The sequence below is a fragment of the Pseudoliparis swirei genome, chromosome 1, assembly GCF_029220125.1.
Source record: "Pseudoliparis swirei isolate HS2019 ecotype Mariana Trench chromosome 1, NWPU_hadal_v1, whole genome shotgun sequence".
NCBI classification, from domain to species: domain Eukaryota; kingdom Metazoa; phylum Chordata; class Actinopteri; order Perciformes; family Liparidae; genus Pseudoliparis; species Pseudoliparis swirei.
The window spans coordinates 11,438,847-11,459,900 of NC_079388.1; the positions used below are offsets into that span (position 1 = coordinate 11,438,847).

Sequence of the window (21,054 nt, forward strand, 5' to 3'; positions counted from 1 at the left end):
TTGCCCCTTTAACAGTTGAGTCATCTCACATATTCGACTCTTGGAAGTATCTCGAACATTTTCCTTTCCACCACACACAGTGGGAGTCCAGGATCACGTGGGAACTAGTGGGGATTCCCAATTCCAAGGGTGGAAGTATGTTTGGTGGAAGTATGTTTGTTTATGTTTACTTGTACATTTGCAGTATTCATTTTGAAAACATATATTTACTTTAAGTAGTCTTCTAAGCCTGGATGTATCACGCCTGCTGTAGGCTTCTCTACATTTCAAGTCGTATCCGTTACATAGTCAAAATAAAAGTCAGAAAGTGATGAACTGTGTGATTGAACCAGCAGCTGAAGCAGAGAAGAATCTGCAGGTCGCAGGAGGCCAGCGGGCCTGGAGAGAAGAATCACTGGGGGTTGTGAATATAATCAGCATTGTTGCACCTCAACATAGTTTAACATTTTTGTTGTTGTATTTTTCTTCATTAATGACATATTTTAAGGACTACCTTGCCAGCAATGTGTTCAGGAGCTATGGCACGCTGGGTCTAGCAAACATGCCAACATGCTGACATGCTAAAATGCTGGGGCCTTCAGCGGCAACATATACGTTCACCGAGGAATTTATCTCCATTGAGCCTCACTCAGCTCGAAACGTCACACATTTAAGGAGTGCAGTGGGACCTTTTTATGAGGCCTTAAGTTGAACCAGGAGCACCCCCCCCCCCCCCCCACACACACACCTGTTCATTTTCAAACTAAGATGAGGTTAAGTTTAAGCGTGACCTCTGTCAGAACTGCACATCCCAAATCAGGAATGAGGTAATAAGAGATTTTAATGTGATTCATTCTCTAACCACAGACATACACTTTTCACTTTGTGACATCATGAAAGTGCACAGAGGAACTCTCTACGTTCCTGTTTTTGTTGGTTGTGCGTATTCATGCATTTCGTATTTCTACTGACTAAATCAAAGATTGTCCTCTGTGGAAACTCAATGTAGAACTGAAATAGTTGAGGTAATAGTTAGGGACAAATTATTAGAGACAGTCACCTCTTCACTATTTTAAATGTCAGTGACAACAAACTGCAGGTTTTTGTGTGGACTATATCCCCAATGCGTGGGAAACCTCAGTGAAGTGGTAATTTGTTTATGATTCTTATTCTTCAAATAATATTCTAGATTTAAAAATGAAGTCAATTGTTTGTGTGACTTTGAGATCCAAGCAGTAATGTAATAATGATGGTGTTAGTTAGCTACACTAAAGTCTTTTGCATTGAAGTCAAGTGGCTGCTCCAAACTCAGAACAGGAGATAAACATGACAAACAACACATTACTATTATTTTTATTGTAACGGTCCTCTTAACTAACTCACCCGCCGGCTGCTGTTTGTTTTATCTCAGTGATGGTCTGGCGGCTTGTTAAACTGGCAGTCAGAGTCACTCGTGGTGTTCTTAATAAAGATGTTTTCACTGCTCAACTAGTTTGTCTGTGTGTACTTGACCTACAGTTTGTTTTGTCATAGTTAGTGAAGGTATACTCAAATGTCAGATGTCCTGCTAACTAGATTACTATCAGTAACAGCCAAGGAGCAAATGTTAGACCAACATAATAGTTTAGTTTCACATTACATTTTATTATATATCCCTAGTACTAGCTCTATAATGCAAAACAGAAGCCAATCAGTCAGCTGGAAACAAAAATCAGTTCAGGTGCTTTAACCATTTACCAGGTATTAATAACCAAGCTTGTCACCAACCATCACCATGGTAACCAAAACTGCTCACCTCTTCCTCCATTGATCCTGTAACTTACTGTTCCAAAAACATTCATGCAACTTGTCCAACGTCCTTCTCCATCTCCAACTTTCCTGAGGACTACAAACATGACACAAGTTTAGGTTTTACTTACAAATGTTCTACATTATTTTAACTGTGTGCCATTGTGAGAAACTTGAAAAGTTATGCCCCGACAGTATTTTATGTATGGAAAAACATGTTTAAGGTGTTTGAATTAAGATGAATATCAGAGAATGGGAAAAAACAGGATCAAATATTTCCTTTGCGGTGGTTGAAATAATGGCACGCACTGGAATTCTGGAAAACATCTGTTTGCTACGTTTAGGGCATAACCAAGGAAACCCCGTGGTTCTCACTGGTCAGTGCTGACACAATTACATTGAAAATCTTTGGCCTTGTGGTCATGCATGCACGCACAGATACATGGAGACACCTACGCTTCACTCAACCACGAGCCTGACTTGTCAGAACATAGCAGACACTCCAAGACCACAGTGACCCATTTTTATTTTATTTTACTGCCTTTTAGTTTGGAGAAAATTCAATTTCAATGACTAGTCTTCTAAATAACTCGATTTTTTTTGCGGATCTCATGAAATTAGTTTCCACACTTCAAGTATCTCTCTCTGAAATCTCTATTTCATTGCAGCAAAGCTCATGGAAATATGCTAATTCGTTTTCATGTAGAGAGTTATATTCTACTGTCTAATTGTTTACTAATCTTATATAAAACAGTATATCTATACAAGAGATGAGCCATAACAGATAACGGAGATTATCCGCTGTCTGTGAACACCAAAACAAAATAGTATTATCATTGACTGCCAAGCATCAAAGATCATTGACCAAATGTCAGCTGATGACCAAAGAAAGAGAAAGGACACTATTCATATTTAAACAGAGATAGGAGTAATGATCACCTGCTATATGTGACCACGTATATAAATGATGTCTGTTAATGACAACTGAGCAAACTGCGAGTGACCACGAGACTGAGTCGCAAGCTATGCAGAACACTAATAAATGGACCCTCAGTAAAAGGTTACTCCAGCACTTCACCTTTTTGGTCTTAGTCGGAAAAAATTAAATAAGACGTTTAGATGTTTTCTGCTTCTTTTTTTTCCATTTAATATTTAAAAGAAACTTATCAGCACGTCTCTGGTGAACACAACATTTAAAGTGGTGATTCTCTGTGATTTTGGTGAAATTCAACCAAGAATGTCTTTGGTTGAGGACAACCCTATAACTGTTGTCATGTGCTCGTTGTGATGAGTGAGCTGAACTTTAGGTGGCAGAGCACAGCTCTTTCAGGAAAAAAAGATATTTCCAAAACTGGGCGACTTTATTGCCATTTCAAAAAAAGTTGCTGTGAGATTGCTTTGATCAGCTGGGAGTGCAAACTAGACAGACATGTAGACACTCTACAGAAATATATCTGATAGAAACACATTTTAACAATCAAAATACACAGAGTTAAATTAAATAGCAACATCTTCCTTTAAACACTCTGCATTCATCCCCAAATTAAAACCGTAGGATGACTACCTATTACGGTAACCTTTGAGGCACATTTCAGAAACACTCAGTTATTTGTCCTTGAAATGTGAAAGTGAAATACAAGAAGAGAGCCTGGTTATCTATTCTTCTCATTGCAACCTTTTTTCGCACACTAGGGAGTCTTGGAGAGTCCCTGTTTTTCTCTCCCACATCCCTAGCTGCTGTGCACTTTGCAACTGTAATTCTATCACGGCCCACAGAGCTGCTCTGCGGCTCAGTGCCAGCCTCACCACGAGAATGAAAGAGAGAGAGGGAGGGAGAGAGGTCAGTGGTCTCAAGGACATCTAGCCACAGTGTCTATATTCAGGGGAATAACACAGTTTGGACTGCAGGGTTGCAACAGGGAGGAGTAACAATGATATACCATCCTGTGGTTTAGTTTGCAGTCCATTCCACACATACACACCCACTTCACCACCGGCTCCTCTGAAGCTCCACCCAGCTTATATTTCCCTGACACAACTGAGCGGAGTGCGATGGCTCAGCACTCTTTAGGTAATTCACCCGATATCAATGCAGCAAGAGAGTTCTGCTGCAGATGATGAATTTGACCTCAATGTAGCCATTTTGTACAGTTCTAACTCAGGGCCATGAAGTAACGGGTTGTATTCGCCTAATGCAACACAATTACAGATTAGACCAGCAGAAATAGGTGGTTACAGTGTGTATTGTGGTAATTTGGACACAAGCAAAATTCTGTAATTAATGTTAAAAAAAATTTTTTTAAATCACTAATGGTAGAAGAGATGGATAAACATGGTGTGGCCTTGTTAAAGATGTAACGAAATAAATCTATGACTAACTCATATCTGACCATCACCCTAAAAAGAGTTGATAGAAAGCGGTGTCAATGTTAATGTGTAATTAAATTCATCAAATTATCTTCAGTTTTCTGGTTCACTTAGCATCACTTTTCCTTCTTCCTTCCCAGAAGGCATGACAGTGCATTCGCATGAAGGCCAGATGATGCCAAGGACACTGTCAACAATAACCTTCAAAGTTAGCCTTCTCATACAGAGTTTCACATTTTATTCAAAGCTAGTTTTTAATGATGCAGGTCGCAAGTTGAAAAAGCATTTCTTAGTGGCTGATAAAGAAATGTCAGGTCAGTTTCCGTAGTTCATAAGGTAGGAGCGCCTCTGCCCACGGATTTCTATGCATGATTTCCCTTTTTCAGTAGTTTTACTTTATTAATCATTACTTAAGTTACTATTTCAACTATGCTAATCTCATGTGATGTGAACTGATGCCATTAAGCGGCAGAGCTGCAACTCAAATCACCTCCGTTCAAATCAACACCGAGGAAAGTCCTTGCCACAATAGACCTCTTCGTTCTCCTAGCAATCAGAAGCAGCCTCTTTTTCTGGATTTGATCTATTCTGTTTGATTGAGTTTCTGTAAAACTCTGGAGATTTTGCATGTGTTCTCAAGAGTTTGTGTCCATGTGTTTTCTTTCAGCAGGCAGTCTTGCAGGTTGCAGTTCTGTGTGACGTGTTTAGGTGCTAAATTGAATGCAGTGTAATTTGCTGACAGTAACGTTCTACAAACGAATGTGATTGCTGGCCAGTCTACACACACGTAGCGGTGTTGGCATCTAAATCTGTAAACCAGTAAACACAGTTGCATTCCTCCAGTTGCCTAATATCTTAAGTGTTGTGATCACTTCTCTGTCTTTCCAACATTTTCACACATGCTTAACCCTTGTGTTTCCTTAGGGTCATTTTGACCTGAATCAATATTACACCCTCCCCCCGCCTTAGGATTAATTTGACCCCATTCAATGTTTAATGTCGGTGTTCTTTCGGTAGTCAACAAACAAACATAAAGTGCCTCACACTTAAACTTGGAAAACAATATTAATTCAAATAATTTTCTGAAGATTTTAATTGCTGGCGTCAAATTGAACCCAAAGGGTAAAGTATGTTAGTAAATATAAAGGTAACAGGAGGGTGAAACATTGAATCGGGTCAAAATGACCCAAAGGCGGGGGGAGGGTGTAATATTGATTCGGGTCAAAATGACCCGAAGGCAACACAAGGGTTAAGAAACTCTTAAGCCTCTTGAAACTAAAAACGTTGCATTTCTTAAGTGTCACAGGAGGTAACGGCCTTCTTTTGGAAATGTAGACTAGACTTGAAGTAAAATAGCATGAAGCATACATGTGAGATTAAAAGATATAGGGATATAAGTTAACTGTTTTCATTTATTTAAAATATCTGTTTAAGTGGCTTGTATTTACAACAAGAGACAGTTTCATGTGCTTCCGAAAATAAAACATATATTCATAGTGGCCGGTCAGAGCGGTCGATCTGATGGCACAGAGTGTATGATGGGAGTGGTGTAAATAGATTTGTGTTTTTTGTTGCTCTGTATACACTTAGATATTCACTATGTGAAACAGCAGCTACAGGAAGCTATTGCATCACCTCTACAACTGTGTTTGGGTTTCAATTTGGAAATGTATTAGTCCAAATAGGGTTGATGGTGTGTGTCCCTCCCCTTCCTTATGTGTCATTCATGGGTGTGTCATCCACACTCATCGATAGTTTGCATATCAGCAGTTCCTTGATCTTCTTCAAACGGGCAGCAGAGCTACAAATACTCGAGAATCTGCTGTGAGAAAAGAAGAGAGGAGGGATTGTTTTTAATGAAACTGAATGTCAGCCTTTGATTTTTTTTTTCACTTGAGGGAGCTAGCTTATGTGTGTCTATTGACTCAGTCCCCCTATTTCTTCCATATTTCTCATCAAAACAGTCACACAACTGCTGTAGTGGACTTTGGACTGACGTCATTTGGGAAAGCAGGGAGTTTCCTTCCTAGGTGGACTAGTTTCTGTGTTATTCAGTGGGCTGCTGCTGTGGTCAGGGCTCGGAGGTGGAGAATGTAAACATTAAGTCCAACTCTTCACCTTTGGAGTTAACGCACACTCATGATTTTCAGCTAAATCAGCCTCCCATCTGCTTCATACTGTAAAAATAATACCCATGCTTTTCCATATCAGTTTATGTTTCACTATGCACCTATAAATAGGTTTTATTGACGAAGACTAAACTGCACCTATTGGTGGAAGAAGTCCTCCAAACTACCAATACAACCATGTAAAACCACTTCATTTCAAGAACAAGTTCAACATCAAAAGTACACTTGTTCTAAAGAATAAATAACCCTGTGATTGATTTAAATTATTATAATTGACATGGTAAGATTGTTAATACAGCATTTTGCTGTTGGAGCTGGACTCTCAAATGTGTGGATTTGCTGCTTTTCTTTTTTTATATTATTGTAAATGTAATATATTTTAATGCATTTCAACTTGTGTAAAACACAACATTTAAGAACTCATCTGGGCTCACATAACTTCTTTAAATATATTATTAAATGACAAAGTATTGCTAGTTGCAGCCTTGAAGCAAAAACCACATCACATCCAATTCCGCTCAATAACACTTTGTGAGATGTACACATCATATGCATACGTTCCTTTAATTTAAACATACAACAATTGATTTAAGATGAGACATTCAACCACCGCTTCTGTTATACTCATAGTCTTATTGTGGCTATTGACAAGCTCTGGCTGTGTGACAGGGCCCTCTTGTGGTGCCACTTTGAAAACAGAAGTCATGACATGATGAAAAGAAAAGTGACCAAAATATCCTGGATCTCTCATTCCTTTCTCCATTCTGTGTCCCCGAAATGTTCAAACAAGTTACAGAGGAAAACAAGAACAGGTGGAGTTGTATTATTGCCTTTAATGATAATGTTATTGTGACCGAACAGTTGCAGGTCAAACTTTTTGTGAAGAGATTCACTTTACAGTAAATCATGATTTCTGTAACCGCTCCCAGAATTGGATATATATATATATATTAGGGCTGTCAATCGATTAAAAAAAATTAACTAATTAATCGCACATTTTGAAATTCATTAATCGCGATTAAAAGGTTTTTTTTCTTCTAAAGACTAAATCTTCTAAATGAACGAGTAATCCCTTCAGACAGCGTGTATTTCAGACACTTGTTTAATTGTATTCTTTTTTAAAGACAAAACTTCACACAGAGCTGTGTTTTCAAAGAGGCTCCTACCTATAAAGTGCCAGCGAGGTATTTAATATCGTGGATGATAAATTGTTTCTTCAGTGAAACATTCAGATTAGTAAACAAAGGTGTATTAGAGACCCCATTGGTCCTGTCATCTTTAACATTGAACAGCAGCAGAACCAGTGGCCTTGGAAAACTGACAAATATGTCATGTTAACCCTCTGGAGTCTGGGCTCATTTTCTCGATTTTACAAAAAAATGTAAATTCACCTTTTAAAGGCTTTTGCATATGACACATCCCAGTGTTTCCCCCACCATTCTATCAGGGTGAGGCCCCGCCCCCCTGTAATGTTCTCTATCGCGCCAGATTACAGCAGAAGTAATGTAAGGTTATTTTCTTCAAGACGTCTTTGTTCTTTTATTTAACTAAACGTCTGTTGTTGGTCGTCTCTACTGCAGCATGTCATTCTGTCTCGACGTGTCGTTCACTCTTCTCGGCTCTCCGTCTCGCGCGCCGCAGAGCTCCATGCCGGCGTGTCTGCGCGCGCATCGAGCGGAGCAACAAAAAAAAGTCACCTGCACCTTCCGCCCCGCGTCACCGACACGTCGCCCTCTGTTTCTCTGTGAATATCGAGGAAGAAGGAGGCGGACTGCCGCGGCTTGACACTCAGAGGAGTGCAACAACTTCAACGCACACCGGAAGTAAACAAAGTTGCGTTAATTGCGTTAAAATATTTTAGTGCGTTAATCGCGGCCAAATTAATCGCATAGATTAACGCGTTAACGCTGACAGCCCTAATATATATATATATATATATATATATATATATATATATAGAGAGAGAGAGAGAGAGAGAGAGAGAGAGACACACACACACACACACACACAGCTGATGTGAAGGAACCACTGTGACTGGAGGGAATAAAGAGGCTCCTGAGTCTGCACTCCCAGACACTCTCATTACTTGCATTTGGGTATCTTTGTGTAAGTGTGCCTGCGTGTGTTTTGCAGTCTCTGCTGTGAATTTTTTAATCGTTAAATTGTTAGATTTTTTTTTGCCAGACTTGAAGATTGGGGTGCCAAAGCCACTGAGGTCCTTTTAATCCAAGAGATGTGGGCACACATTTAAAATAAATCGATCATAATTGTATTAGACAGTGCCTTGCCTCCTGCTGTGTTTTAACCATTGCACTTAGTAGTTAGGCGCTAACTGTTGTTTTCTCCAATGCATGTGTTGTTACAGCATGATGGTGTGCTTTACTTGCTTGCTGGCGATTAAAGCTTTCAATGGCATTTTTCCAATACTAAAAACATTTAAGCAGAAGGCTGGGCCATTCTTTTTTCCAGAGTGGTCTTTTTGATGCTGTTGACACACTCAAAATAAAGGACATTTTTCAATGTAGATGCAGCACAGTTACTGACTATACCACTTTGCCGGAAACCGTAACTTCTTGTGCTGAAGTTCCTGTGCTCTGATGAATTCCTGATCAGGCTGGTATGGTTCACTCCTCATGTCCAGGACACTGCTACACTGACTGTTCCCTAAAAAGCAAAGAAAACGTAACCTAGTCTGCACATGAATATTTTAACACAATAATAGTTCACTTAAAACAGGTAGACCATTTTAAAACTGTCAGCCATGATAATACACCTCAACACAGAATTAATTTAAGACCTCACATAAAGCCCTGATGTTCCAGCTGCTGCTTCCTTAACCTGCACAGGTTTTATGGAACAGCCTTGTTTTTTTAGTCAACATCACATAATTCACAATCCAAAAGTGCTGACAGGTCAGATTCCCCAAATGTACTTCAGTTTTATTGCTAATGCATGGTAATTTTTAACAATATGGAATGAGTAAGACCTCATCTGAAGCTCCGATGTCCAGCTGCTGCTTCCTCAACCTGCACTACACCTGCACTGAGTTTCCTGATTAAATTTCAAAATTCTGCAGGTTTGTACTGTGTGGGTAGTTAGCCTACTAACGTAACTAGCTAACACTAACTAACAACAACCTGGGCTTCTTGATAGCTACTTAACCTCTGGGGGGTGAAACAAATCCGGATATATTTTTGATTTTTTGGTGGCATTTTCCTTTCTACAAAGCACAAAAGGGTCAACAATGCAGGGCTCTCAAGTCTCACGCATTGAGCGTGAGACTCACGCATTTCGGTCTTATCTCACGCACTCCCGCCACACATCAAATTCCTCACGCTGAAAAAAACTCTCGGCAATTTAATGCTTGAATGCAGGGGTGCTCAATACGCCGATCGATTGTTCCGCTGCAGAGCTCCGACGAACTCTTCTCGGCTCGATGCCGGCGCGCGCAACGGTCAGCTGTATCGGGTGCTGATGGAAATCTCACGCTTGCCTGTCTTCAAAACTTGAGAGCCCTGACAATGTCAATGCTGAGACCAAACGAAATACTAATATGAAGCTTTCTTATTTCCTGGCTTATTTAGTAGCTTACGTGACTACTGCCAGCTCTCTTTCTGCAAGTTACGATTTACGGTGTTTCTGAATCTGACACTTAAACGACAGCATCTTGTCTCGCAGGCTCAAGATGGCATTGGAAAACTTGGAAATTTATTTTTCTTCTGAGCGACGAACATAGTAATAATCCGAATGAGTTTGCAAATGTACTGTGCGAAATACCCGGTAATTCGAATTAACAAAATATTGGTGGGGACAATTGTGTCTTTCCCAAACTTTGGTTGTAAGTTGTCTCTATAGGACCATATGCAAACCTACGCTCTTGGTTCAGGGAGAACCTTACTACTCAGTCAAGCCAGGAAGCACCATGGGTTTGTTAGCACTAATAATGGTTATACTACAATGGAATGCCAGACGTATATTGGCCAATGGCCAGGAATTCAATAATTTCATTAAATAAATGGATGTAAAGCCAGATAAACCAAAATGATTTGCACTGTTCAGGTGGTACCTGGATGAAATAAATCTTTTATGGGATAAAAAGGTTAAGAATCAATGCTCACCATGTGAGGTTGGCGACTGTGGGTCATTGGTTAGCAGGTCCGTCTTTGAATCAGGGGGTTGGAGGTTTGATCCCCGCCCTAGTCGATGTGCCCTTGAGCAAGACACTTAACCCAGAGTTGCTCCCTGTAGCTGTGTCTACAGTGTATGAATGTAACATAATTGTAAGTCGCTTTGGATAAAAGCGTCAGCTAAATGACATGTAATGTAATAATTGTCAAGTTTGACCAGTTTCAAGAGCTGGCAGAGGGCTCGCTACATCTATGAGTAAGAAGGTGAAAGAATATCAAAGTGGAGTGTGTGCTACTACTGTATAAAGTTCAAACTGTTGGAGTTAAATTTGTAACAGTAAAGCGAGCACTATAAAATGTGTTTAACCCGTGTGTGGTGTTCGGTCGGGTCTATGGGACCCGTTTATATTTTTTATCCCCAAAAAAACATTACGCCTGTTTTCAGACCCTGCTGTAAAGTGTTGGTACCTTTTACTCTGTCAATGTTTTACCTCACAAGAGCTGGGACAGGAGCTCCTAAGGAGGAAGCTGATCATGATGGAAAAAATACTGAAAAAACAGTTTGAGCTCCCTCCCAAACTGTTGAATGCAGAGAACAGGCCGTTCAACTTCTCTAAGTTTGTGTTTATGTGCCAAAGAATGGCAAGCATGTGGTACACAGGGATGGGTGAACCTGTGGAAGGGAGCATCACTCATATCTTTATTATAATTGATTTTCTTTTTATTATTATATTAAAACAAATTATAAACTAGAACGGGCACTCGGTAGAGCGCATACTTTCGCATATCACAAGATCGGGCATTGAATTATGAACATTTTGGCATTAGTTGCATGCCAATTGGATATAAATTGACCGCGCTATGGTAAAAAGAAGATTTTGACCTTTTCATGACCTTGACCTTTGACCCGATCGATCCCAAAATCTAATTAAATGGTCCCCGGATAATAACCAATCATCCTACCAAATTTCATGCGATTCAAGAAGATTTTGATCTTATTCATGACCTTGACCCGATCGATCCCAAAATCTAATCACATGGTCCCCGGATAATAACTAATCATCCCACCAAATTTCATGCGATTCGGTTTAATACTTTTTGACTTATGCGAATAACACGCATGCACGCACGCACGGACGCATACAAATACACTGCGATCAAAACATTACCTTCCGCATTTTCAATGCAAAGGTAATAATTAATGTGATCAAACAAAGGCAAAGTGCAAATATTAACCATATATGCTGTTGTAGGGGACTCTGCTTGGAGCACATCATTCACTTGTGGGGTGGCTTACAATATACGTGACAGAGTCCCTTTAAGAGCTGGTATCGTAACCAGGGCAATGAGGTGGCGTTGAGGGGTTAAAGGTGACGAGCTGTCAGTGTCATGGTGATTTGTTTGTGTGAGCGGAATAAACGGCCACAGAGGTATGCAGCCAACCAACTTTGTCTGCTGCGTTCATTCCTGCGCTCCTACACTGTTTTAAAGACTTGTTTGACAAGGATAACTAGTGGGTGGAACCACAAGTAATGCAAAATGTATCGCCACCTAAAAAGGAGGAGTCTTAAAAAAGGACTCACTTTGGCCTCGGAAGGAAAAACGATATGAGACGGTGTTGCTTCAACAATATCTCAGTTTGATTATTTGCTTAAATAATAAACATTATTGTATTGAACAGAACTTTTCCAGGGAATTCTTCGAACATCTTTGAGACACCAATATCTGTAAACTACAGCATAGACAAAGTGTTGGAGCAGGAGTTGAGACTTTATCAACTGGCCCAGCCTGAGCTTCTTTTTGTCCGACAAGCACATACGGTAAGAATGTGGGGATTGATTGCATAATCTCTCTTCATCTCCTCCTCCTCTTTCATTCTAACTCTTCTCTCCTTCATTTCTCTTCTGTACCCATGTCCTCTGACGTCCTTCTATTCCTCTACAGAGGTCTCTACATTGCTTTTTGTTGTTGACTTAATATTAAGTGATTTAAAAACCAAAAGGTCATTATTAAGAGCCAGGTTGTGTGCCAAGAATGAATGAATCAAGTTCCTCTTTGACGTGTATGTGTGTGTGTGTGTGTGTGTGTGTGTTTTCTTGTTCTGTACTGATAATGCAAAGCATATACAAAGGTCATAGTGCTAGAAATTTCCAGAATGTGTGAGTTTGAACACAGGACTGACCAAAGAGAGACATGCTGTCTATGTTATATGTTATGTCTCAGAAGTGTGAGCTCTCTGGTATATTCTTTATGTTGACAGGCCTACTTGGCTGAATAAAACCTCAATTTTAATCCAACAAATTTGGAGCTTCTTTCAATTTTAGACGCTGATCATATGTTTTCTATCGGACAACATTTTTGCAAAGTACTGATAAACCAATAATAAGAAACCACAGGAAGATAATCTCTTTAACTTCTGCCTAATCACTCGCTAATAATGACGTGGATCAATACACAAAAGGCACAATGGCCACTCGACCTTCCCGTGTGTTAAATCAGCTTCCCTATAGGAAGCTATTTAAATTGGAAAGTGAGCTAAAAACTGTGCTGACCAGGAAACATTTACGTTACACTGATCATGTGTTCAGACACAACGCAGTCAAAAGTCTCTCCAGCTGTTAAAGCCGACTGACAGCTGATCCAGCTGTGATTAACATCTCTGGTGGGAGGAACTAAGACACATGTGAGGGAAATGAGGATGCAATGAAGAGACTTGGGATGTACCTCAGTCATGTTCACCCTGCCGTCCGGCAGAATGAAAACAGGAAGTAGCCTGCGGTACGGGATTGGCTATAACACTTGCTGCTTAACCTGAGCTAATCAAAACAAGACAACAACATATCAGAGGGTTACATGTTGCTTTAAAATATTTTTTAATAAACTATAATCAGATTCTGGGTTATTTAATAATGAAGTCAGAATCAAATTTTCAAAACTTTCAGACGCAAATCATCCATAAATAAGACAATCACGGAGTTTAATTGGAAAGTGAGCTAAAAACAGTTCGGACCAGGAAACATTTACATTACACTGATCATATGTTCAGACACAACTCAGTCAAAAGTCTCTCCATCTGTTAAAGCCGAAGCTGATCCAGCTGTGATTAGCATCTCTGGTGGGAGGAACTAAGACACAAATGAGGGAAACGGGATACAATTAAGAGACTTGGGATGTCAGGCACGTTTACCCTGCCGTCCGGCAGAATGAAATGTAAACGACAATAGGACAACGGTAATCCTATCTGACGCAGATATTTACATGTGTCGGCAGCACAGGATTGGCTCTACAATTTGCTGCTTAACCCGATATCAAATCAAGACAACAATATAGGGGTTGCTTTAAAAGATTATTTAAAATACTAAAACATTGTGAGAATGTACAGTTTGATAAGCCTCCAGAGACAAAACTTGAATGACAGAATGTTTTTATGCTGAAATGCACAATGGGAGTTGTGGGGCATTTCCCCCAAAAAGCCAGCAACAGGTGTCAGTTTCCGGTCATTACAAGCATACGGTCATTTTTAAATAAAGTATCGTCTTCACAGAAAACAAACAGTTAGGTTTTGTAACACAAGTACATTGTTAGGTTTAGGTACAGATCGTTGTTTGGGTTAAAATAACGATGAACGTGCCTGAAACTCCTGAAGTAGTTATGTGCTTCACTCTCTACTTACACAGATGACGACACCGGCTTCCAAGAACACCTTGTATTTAATTAATATAACCACTTTCGGCCTCATTGGCTCTATTTTGGCATTCACTCTGTATTTTGAGCCACCGTCCGGCAGAATGAAAACAGGAAGGAACGCGATTGGCTATAAAATGTGCTGCTTAACCTGAGCTAATCAAAATAAGACAACAATATATCAGAGGGTTACAGGTAGCTTTAAAAGATTCTTTTAAATGCTAAATAATTGTCAGAATTTATTTTATGATAAGGCCCCAGAGACACAACTTAAAATACAGAATGTTCAGCATTGATTTGACGTTTCATGCTGAATTGCATAATGGGAGTTGTGGGGAATTTACTGCAAAGCCAGCAACAGGTGTCAGTTTCCGCTCATAATTTTCTGTTGGTTTAGCTATGAATGCTAAATGAAATCAGTCTGCAGAAGCTTTTACCTTCACCTTGGCAACAACATTAATGCCGTTAGTTTTTCCTCAGTTAATCTTTTGAACTGATGATCTTTGACTCCATTTGCTGCATTTGCTAATTGTTTGCTTCATTCTCTAATTCTACAGATGTCGACACCGTCTTCCAAGAAAACATTGTGCCTAAGAAATACAGCCGCTATCGGCCTCATTGGATCTATTCTGGCATTCACTCTGTATTTTGAGGCACCACCTCCTGTTTGCCCCCCTAGATTTTCTCAAGAGGTATCTAGCCATCCACATGAAAAGCCCATAGTCCTGGTGTGGTTCTGGCCTCTCAATATAAAGTTTGATTTCAAAATCTGCTCAACACACTTCCACATTGATAGCTGTTTTCTGACGGATGATAGATCCCTCCACAGTCAAGCAGAGGGACTCATTTTCTACCAGAAAAATATAGACTGGCACTTAAAAAGAATGCCGCAGGACCCCCGTCCAGCTTTTCAGAAGTGGATTTGGTTCCATGTGGAATCGCCGACGAACACAGGGAGGAATCCGGGTCTGATCCACCTGTTCAACTCACCGTGAGGAATGAGCTCACGATCAGAAAGACAGAACTGAAAGAGAACATTGTTCTGCCCAAGAAAGACAAACTCGTGTGTTGGATTGTCAGTAACAAAGACCCTAGAACTGGAACAGCTGTGAGAGAACGATATTATCGTGAACTATCCAAACACATCGAGATCCACATGTTTGGTAGAGCCTATGGAGGGCACATTTTGAGTTATGATGAATATTATTCAACCATTGCTAGCTGTAAGTTTTACCTCTCATTTGAGAATTCGATCCACAGAGACTACATCACAGAGAAGGTTAACGGGCCCCTGGTGGCGGGGACGGTCCCTGTAGTTTTGGGTCCGCCAAGAGAAAATTACGAGCAGTTCCTTCCTGCCGACGCCTTCATTCACGTAAATGATTTTCCTGATGCAAAGTCAATGGCAGACTTTCTGCTCCAAATGAATGACGAGGCGTATGCACGTTACTTTGAGTGGAGGAAGTTCTTCACAGCCACCCCTCATCTGCTGGCAACCAAGAATGAATTCATTTATCCTATCTGCCTCGCCTGTGACCACATATCAAGAGACAAGGATTTCCATGTAGTTCAGGACCTTTATGAGTGGTACTTTAGGGAACAGAATTGAGAATGTCATTTGATAGTGGCTCACACGTGCAACTAGATACTTGATGCTTTATAGGTGCTGGTAGGGTGATTTTGTTAATGTTATTAATGTTACAATTTTGATAACCTCCTATGAACTTTGTTTCTCAACCCTGTCATGTATATTATCTCTCACTCAAATGTGTTTTCTATAGCAACGGTCCATCTCCCAATGGTTTCCTTAACAGTTGTTGCCTGTTTGCTCATTACAAATAGATGATCCACGATAGGACCAGGTGAGGTAGAGACAAAGAGGCTTTTGGTAGGTTGCGTTCAATCTTTGCTTATCTGTCATGTCATTTGTACATTCGTGCTTTTATTACGTTCTTCGCCGACACCTCAGGATGGGAAACAAGTTGTCACTATGAAGATAGAGGGGGCACAAATCTGGGTAAATACAAAGGGATTGCTTCTCTGTGACTTTGTTGTTACTCATGATTCTGGCTGATAATAGCAATATCTTTTGATTTTAAATTTGTAAATTTAGATGTAATAGTTTCAACCTTCTTTTTTGTAGAACTTTATATTGTCATAATTAAATTATATCATGCTCATAAATGGGAATGTCACTGATACAATACATTTTACAGTCAAAATCTTGGATCTTTGTATTGATCAACTTATTCATTTTTAAATGAAGGCTAAATATAAAGATTCTTGAGGAATTTTAAATGTTTCAACATATACTAATTATACTATACTATATAACCAACTAGAACGGGCACTCGGTAGAGCGCATACCTTCACATATCACAAGATTGGGCATTGAATTATGAACATTTTGGCATTAGTTGCATGCCAATTGGATAAAAATTGACCGCGCTATGGTAAAAAGAAGATTTTGACCTTTTCATGACCTTGACCTTTGACCCGATCGATCCCAAAATCTAATCAAATGGTCCCCGGATAATAACCAATCATCCCACCAAATTTCATGTGATTCGGTTTAATACTTTTTTAGTTATGCGCATAACACGCATACAAATAAATAAATAAACTAGAATGGGCACTCGGTAGAGCGCATACCTTCACATATCACAAGATTTGGCATTGAATTATGAACATTTTGGCATTAGTTGCATGCCAATTGGACAAAAATGTATCGTGCTATGGTAAAAAAAGAGTTTGAACTTTCCATGACCTTGACCTTGACCTTTGACCCGATTGATCCCAAAATCTAATCAAATGGTCCCCGGATAATAACCAATCATCCCACCAAATTTCATGCGATTCAAGAACATTTTGACCTGTTCATGACCTTTGACCTTGACCTTTGACCCGATCGATCCCAAAATCTTATCAACTGGTCCCCGGATAATAAACAATCATCCCACCAAATTTCATGCGATTCGGTTCAATACTTTTTGAGTTCTGCGAAAGATTTTGACCTGTTCATGACCTTTGACCTTTGACCCGATCGATCCCAAAATCTAATCAACTGGTCCCCGGATAATAAACAATCATCCCACCAAATTTCATGCGATTCGGTTCAATACTTTTGAGTTCTGCGAAGATTTTGACCTGTTCATGACCTTTGACCTTTGACCCGATCGATCCCAAAATCTAATCAACTGGTCCCCGGATAATAAACAATCATCCCACCAAATTTCATGCGATTCGGTTCAATACTTTTTGAGTTCTGCGAAAGATTTTGACCTGTTCATGACCTTTGACCTTTGACCTTTGACCCGATCGATCCCAAAATCTAATCAACTGGTCCCCGGATAATAAACAATCATCCCACCAAATTTCATGCGATTCGGTTCAATACTTTTTGAGTTTTGCGAATAACACGCATACAAATAAATAAATACACGCCGATCAAAACATAACCTTCCGGCATTTTCAATGCGAAGGTAATAAATACACGGCGATCAAAACATTACCTTCTGCATTTTCAATGCGAAGGTAACTATTTGCAATGCTATATACCAGCAAATGCAATATAATAGAAGAACATGTGTTTTTTGTTGCATTAGTATTCTAGGTAAACACTATTCCTATCGCCTCGTTCAAGAACAGACAATTTACTAAATTAGTTCCCTCCATTGTAAATATCAGGGTGTCACCAATAATGTGTATGCGGTTACCGGTCTGATGATAATAGAACAATATGTCACTGCTAGTGAATTCAAAATACAGTTATTAAACTTACTGAATGATACATTCACTCTTACAAGTGAACAAGTTTAATTCTATTTATATAATTTTAGGTTCTAACCCTATATCATTGGTTAAAAACAAGGCTCCGTGTGCTGGCTACGTCATCTACGCCGCTGGCTACAATGACAGAAAGTTAACACATAGAAGAAAACATGCCAACACGTCAGACGTCGTTCAACCCAGAATGAACAAAAGAACATGACTTTATTTTAAAAAACAGTCGAGACTCCTTCCATGGCTGCTGCTCTCTGTCGCTGGGACGTTGAAATAAGCAGTCAGGATGAAGCTGCCATTGAAAGACATGCGGGAACGGAGAAGCAAGGTCAAGGTATCAAGGTAACAGACGTGCCGCAGGTATCTCTTCACTCAAACATTTTTTTTAGAGAATTTACATCGCCGTTGGATGACAAAAATCTCCGCTGTGTAAAGTTGACCATGCTGTAAAGCACCACCTGTCGTACCGGGGGTGTAGATGTGGCGTGATGGTGGATCGAGAGATATTTAGTGATTCACCCAAAACTACAGGGATTAGGTGTGGCCGGATTAAAGCCCAGGCTTTGTGACATTTTATTTCACTTTTATTTATGTTAAATGTCGCTAAATAAAATGTATTAGTATTGCTGCTAGGCTCCTCCTCCTCCTCTTCCTCCTCCTCTATACTATAAGTACAGACTACAAATAAGCACTGTCAAAGAGGAAAGTCGTAAATCTGCTTTTAAATGAGGTGATTTTGTTTGCCTCCCGGACTGAAGGTGGAAGCTGGTTCCATAAAAGAGGAGCTTGATAAATGAAGGCTCTGGCTCCCATCCTACTTTTTAAGACTCTAGGAACCACAAGTAGTCCCGCATTTAGTGAACGCAGCTCTCTAGTGGGGTAATATGGTATTACACGCTCCTTAAGATATGATGGTGCATCACCAATCAAGGCTTTGTAGGTGAGAAGAATTTTAAATATGATTCTTGATTTTACAGGGAGTCAGTGCAGAGCAGCTAATACAGGAGTGATGTGATCTCTTTTCTTGGTTTTAGTGAGAACACGAGCTGCAGCATTCTGGATCAACTAGAGAGACCTAAGAGACTTATTAGAGCAGCCTGATAATAAGGAGTTGCAGCAATCCAGTCTAGAAGTAACAATCATGTGAACCAGTTTTTCCTGCATCTTTTTGAAACAAGATGTGCCTGATTTTTTAAATGTCACGTCGATGAAAAAATGCAGTCCTTGAGATTTGTTTTACGTGGGAGTTAAAGGACAAGTCCCGATCAAAGATAATGACAAAACTCTTTGCAGTGGTGTTGGATGCGAGGGCAATGCCATCTACAGACACCACATCATCAGATAATTTATCTCTGAGGTGCTCAGTGCCGGGTAAAATTTCAGTTTTGTCAGAGTTTAACATCAAGAAGTTGCAGGTCATCCATGCTGGAATTTTAGCGAGCTGGTTGGTCTCCTCTGGTTTGATCGCTAGATATAATTGAGTATGTTGGTCTGTCTAGCAGTATGTCATGGTCAACTGTGTTGAATACAGCACTGAGATCTAGTATTTCTAAGACTGACATTCAAGTGGATGTCGTAAACCTTAACAAGAGCAGTTTCCGGACTGTGGTGCTGACGAAAGCCGGATTGGAAGATATCAAAACAGTTATTTTTGTCCAAGAAGTTATTCAGCTGTTGAAAAAACACTTTCCCCATTATTTTACTTTAAAATGTGAGGTTTGATATTGGCCTATCATTTTCATTTTTTTAAATAAAGGTTACTTGAGTTGATAAATGTAATAACTTTACTCACCAGAAAGTATTCTTTACCAAGTTTCTTTCATTATGGGCAACAAAGTAAGCAGATATGAGTTAAGCTCACTATTTTTTATTTGTTTTGCTTTTGGTCCATATGTACAGTTACTTTTAAACACATTCCAAAATAATATTACAATTAATATTTTAAAATAATAGCATGAATAAGTTTATATACTAATAACACTCAAATATTGCATTTCTGAGAATATACTGAAGATACGATTTATGTGTGTGTGTGGGGGGGGGGGGGGTGTATGTGTGTGTGTGTGGGGGGGAGTATGTTTGTGTGTGTGTGTGTATGTGGGTGTGTGGGTGTGTGTGTGTGTGTGTGCGCCCTCCAACCGTAGCTTAAAGTGTGAGTAGAGCTGAGATCCCAGAAGAGCTGCCCTGAGTGAGAGGCATACATGCTGGACTAAAAACATCAGGCCAAAGAACACAGAGCTTATATAATAGAACAAATAGTACATCCTAAAAGTTGCATTTATGTATTGTGATTTAATAACCAAAAGATAATTTGTAATAGTGATTCTGTTGACTAAAAGCACTAAACGGTTGGAAAGTGTTGAAACAACCAGCTCAATAATGCATTTTAAGAATCGGGGAAAGCGTGAATTTTGTATTCTTTTTATATATTTACAGAAACTAAAATTATTTGATAGTATTTTTGCAATTTACTATTTAAAATGTAAGTATATTTTAAATACAAAAAGGTGTTTTTATTTCCACCTGGGCAGCACTATCAAATATGTTTTACAAAGGCATGTGAACTGTCAGGCTGACAGTTAAACTCACCAACCTGGTTTGGGCGGCTTTAGCTCAGTGGGGTAAGAGGGCCGTCCTTCAACCGCAACGTCGTGGGTTCGATCCCCGCTCTCCCCATTAGCTGCAAGTCGAAGTGTCCTTGAGCAAGGCACTGAACCCCCAGTTGCTTCCCGGGCGCTTCACCGCAGCCCACTGCTCCTTAATAACTAAGGATGGGTTAAATGCAGAGAACTAATTTCCCCTTGGGGATTAATAAAAGTGTATATTTTATTTAATTTATTTATTTGGATATATAATAATAATAATAATAATAATAATAATAATAATCATTTATTTTATATAGCACTTCTCAAGACACCCGAAGTCGCTTTACAGAGTCCAGTAGTCATACACACACACAGTCATCCCGGTGGTGGTAAGCTACATCAGTAGCCACAGCTGCCCTGGGGCAGACTGACAGAAGCGTGGCAGCCAATCAGCGCCTATGGCCCCTCCGACCACCACCAACATTCATTCACATCCATACGAACCGGGGTGAGGCTGCGGTGCATGACTTTATGATGGTGGGGGAAACCGGAGAACCCGGAGTAAACCCACGCAGACACGAGGAGAACATGCAAACTCCACACAGAAAGGAC

The 21,054-nt window shown here is 39.8% G+C and overlaps 1 pseudogene; it reads left to right on the forward strand.

Annotated features, from left to right (window-relative positions):
- Nucleotides 1-12,154: 12,154 nt before the first annotated feature.
- Nucleotides 12,155-16,301, forward strand: LOC130195088 (4-galactosyl-N-acetylglucosaminide 3-alpha-L-fucosyltransferase 9-like; annotated as a pseudogene).
- Nucleotides 16,302-21,054: the final 4,753 nt, after the last annotated feature.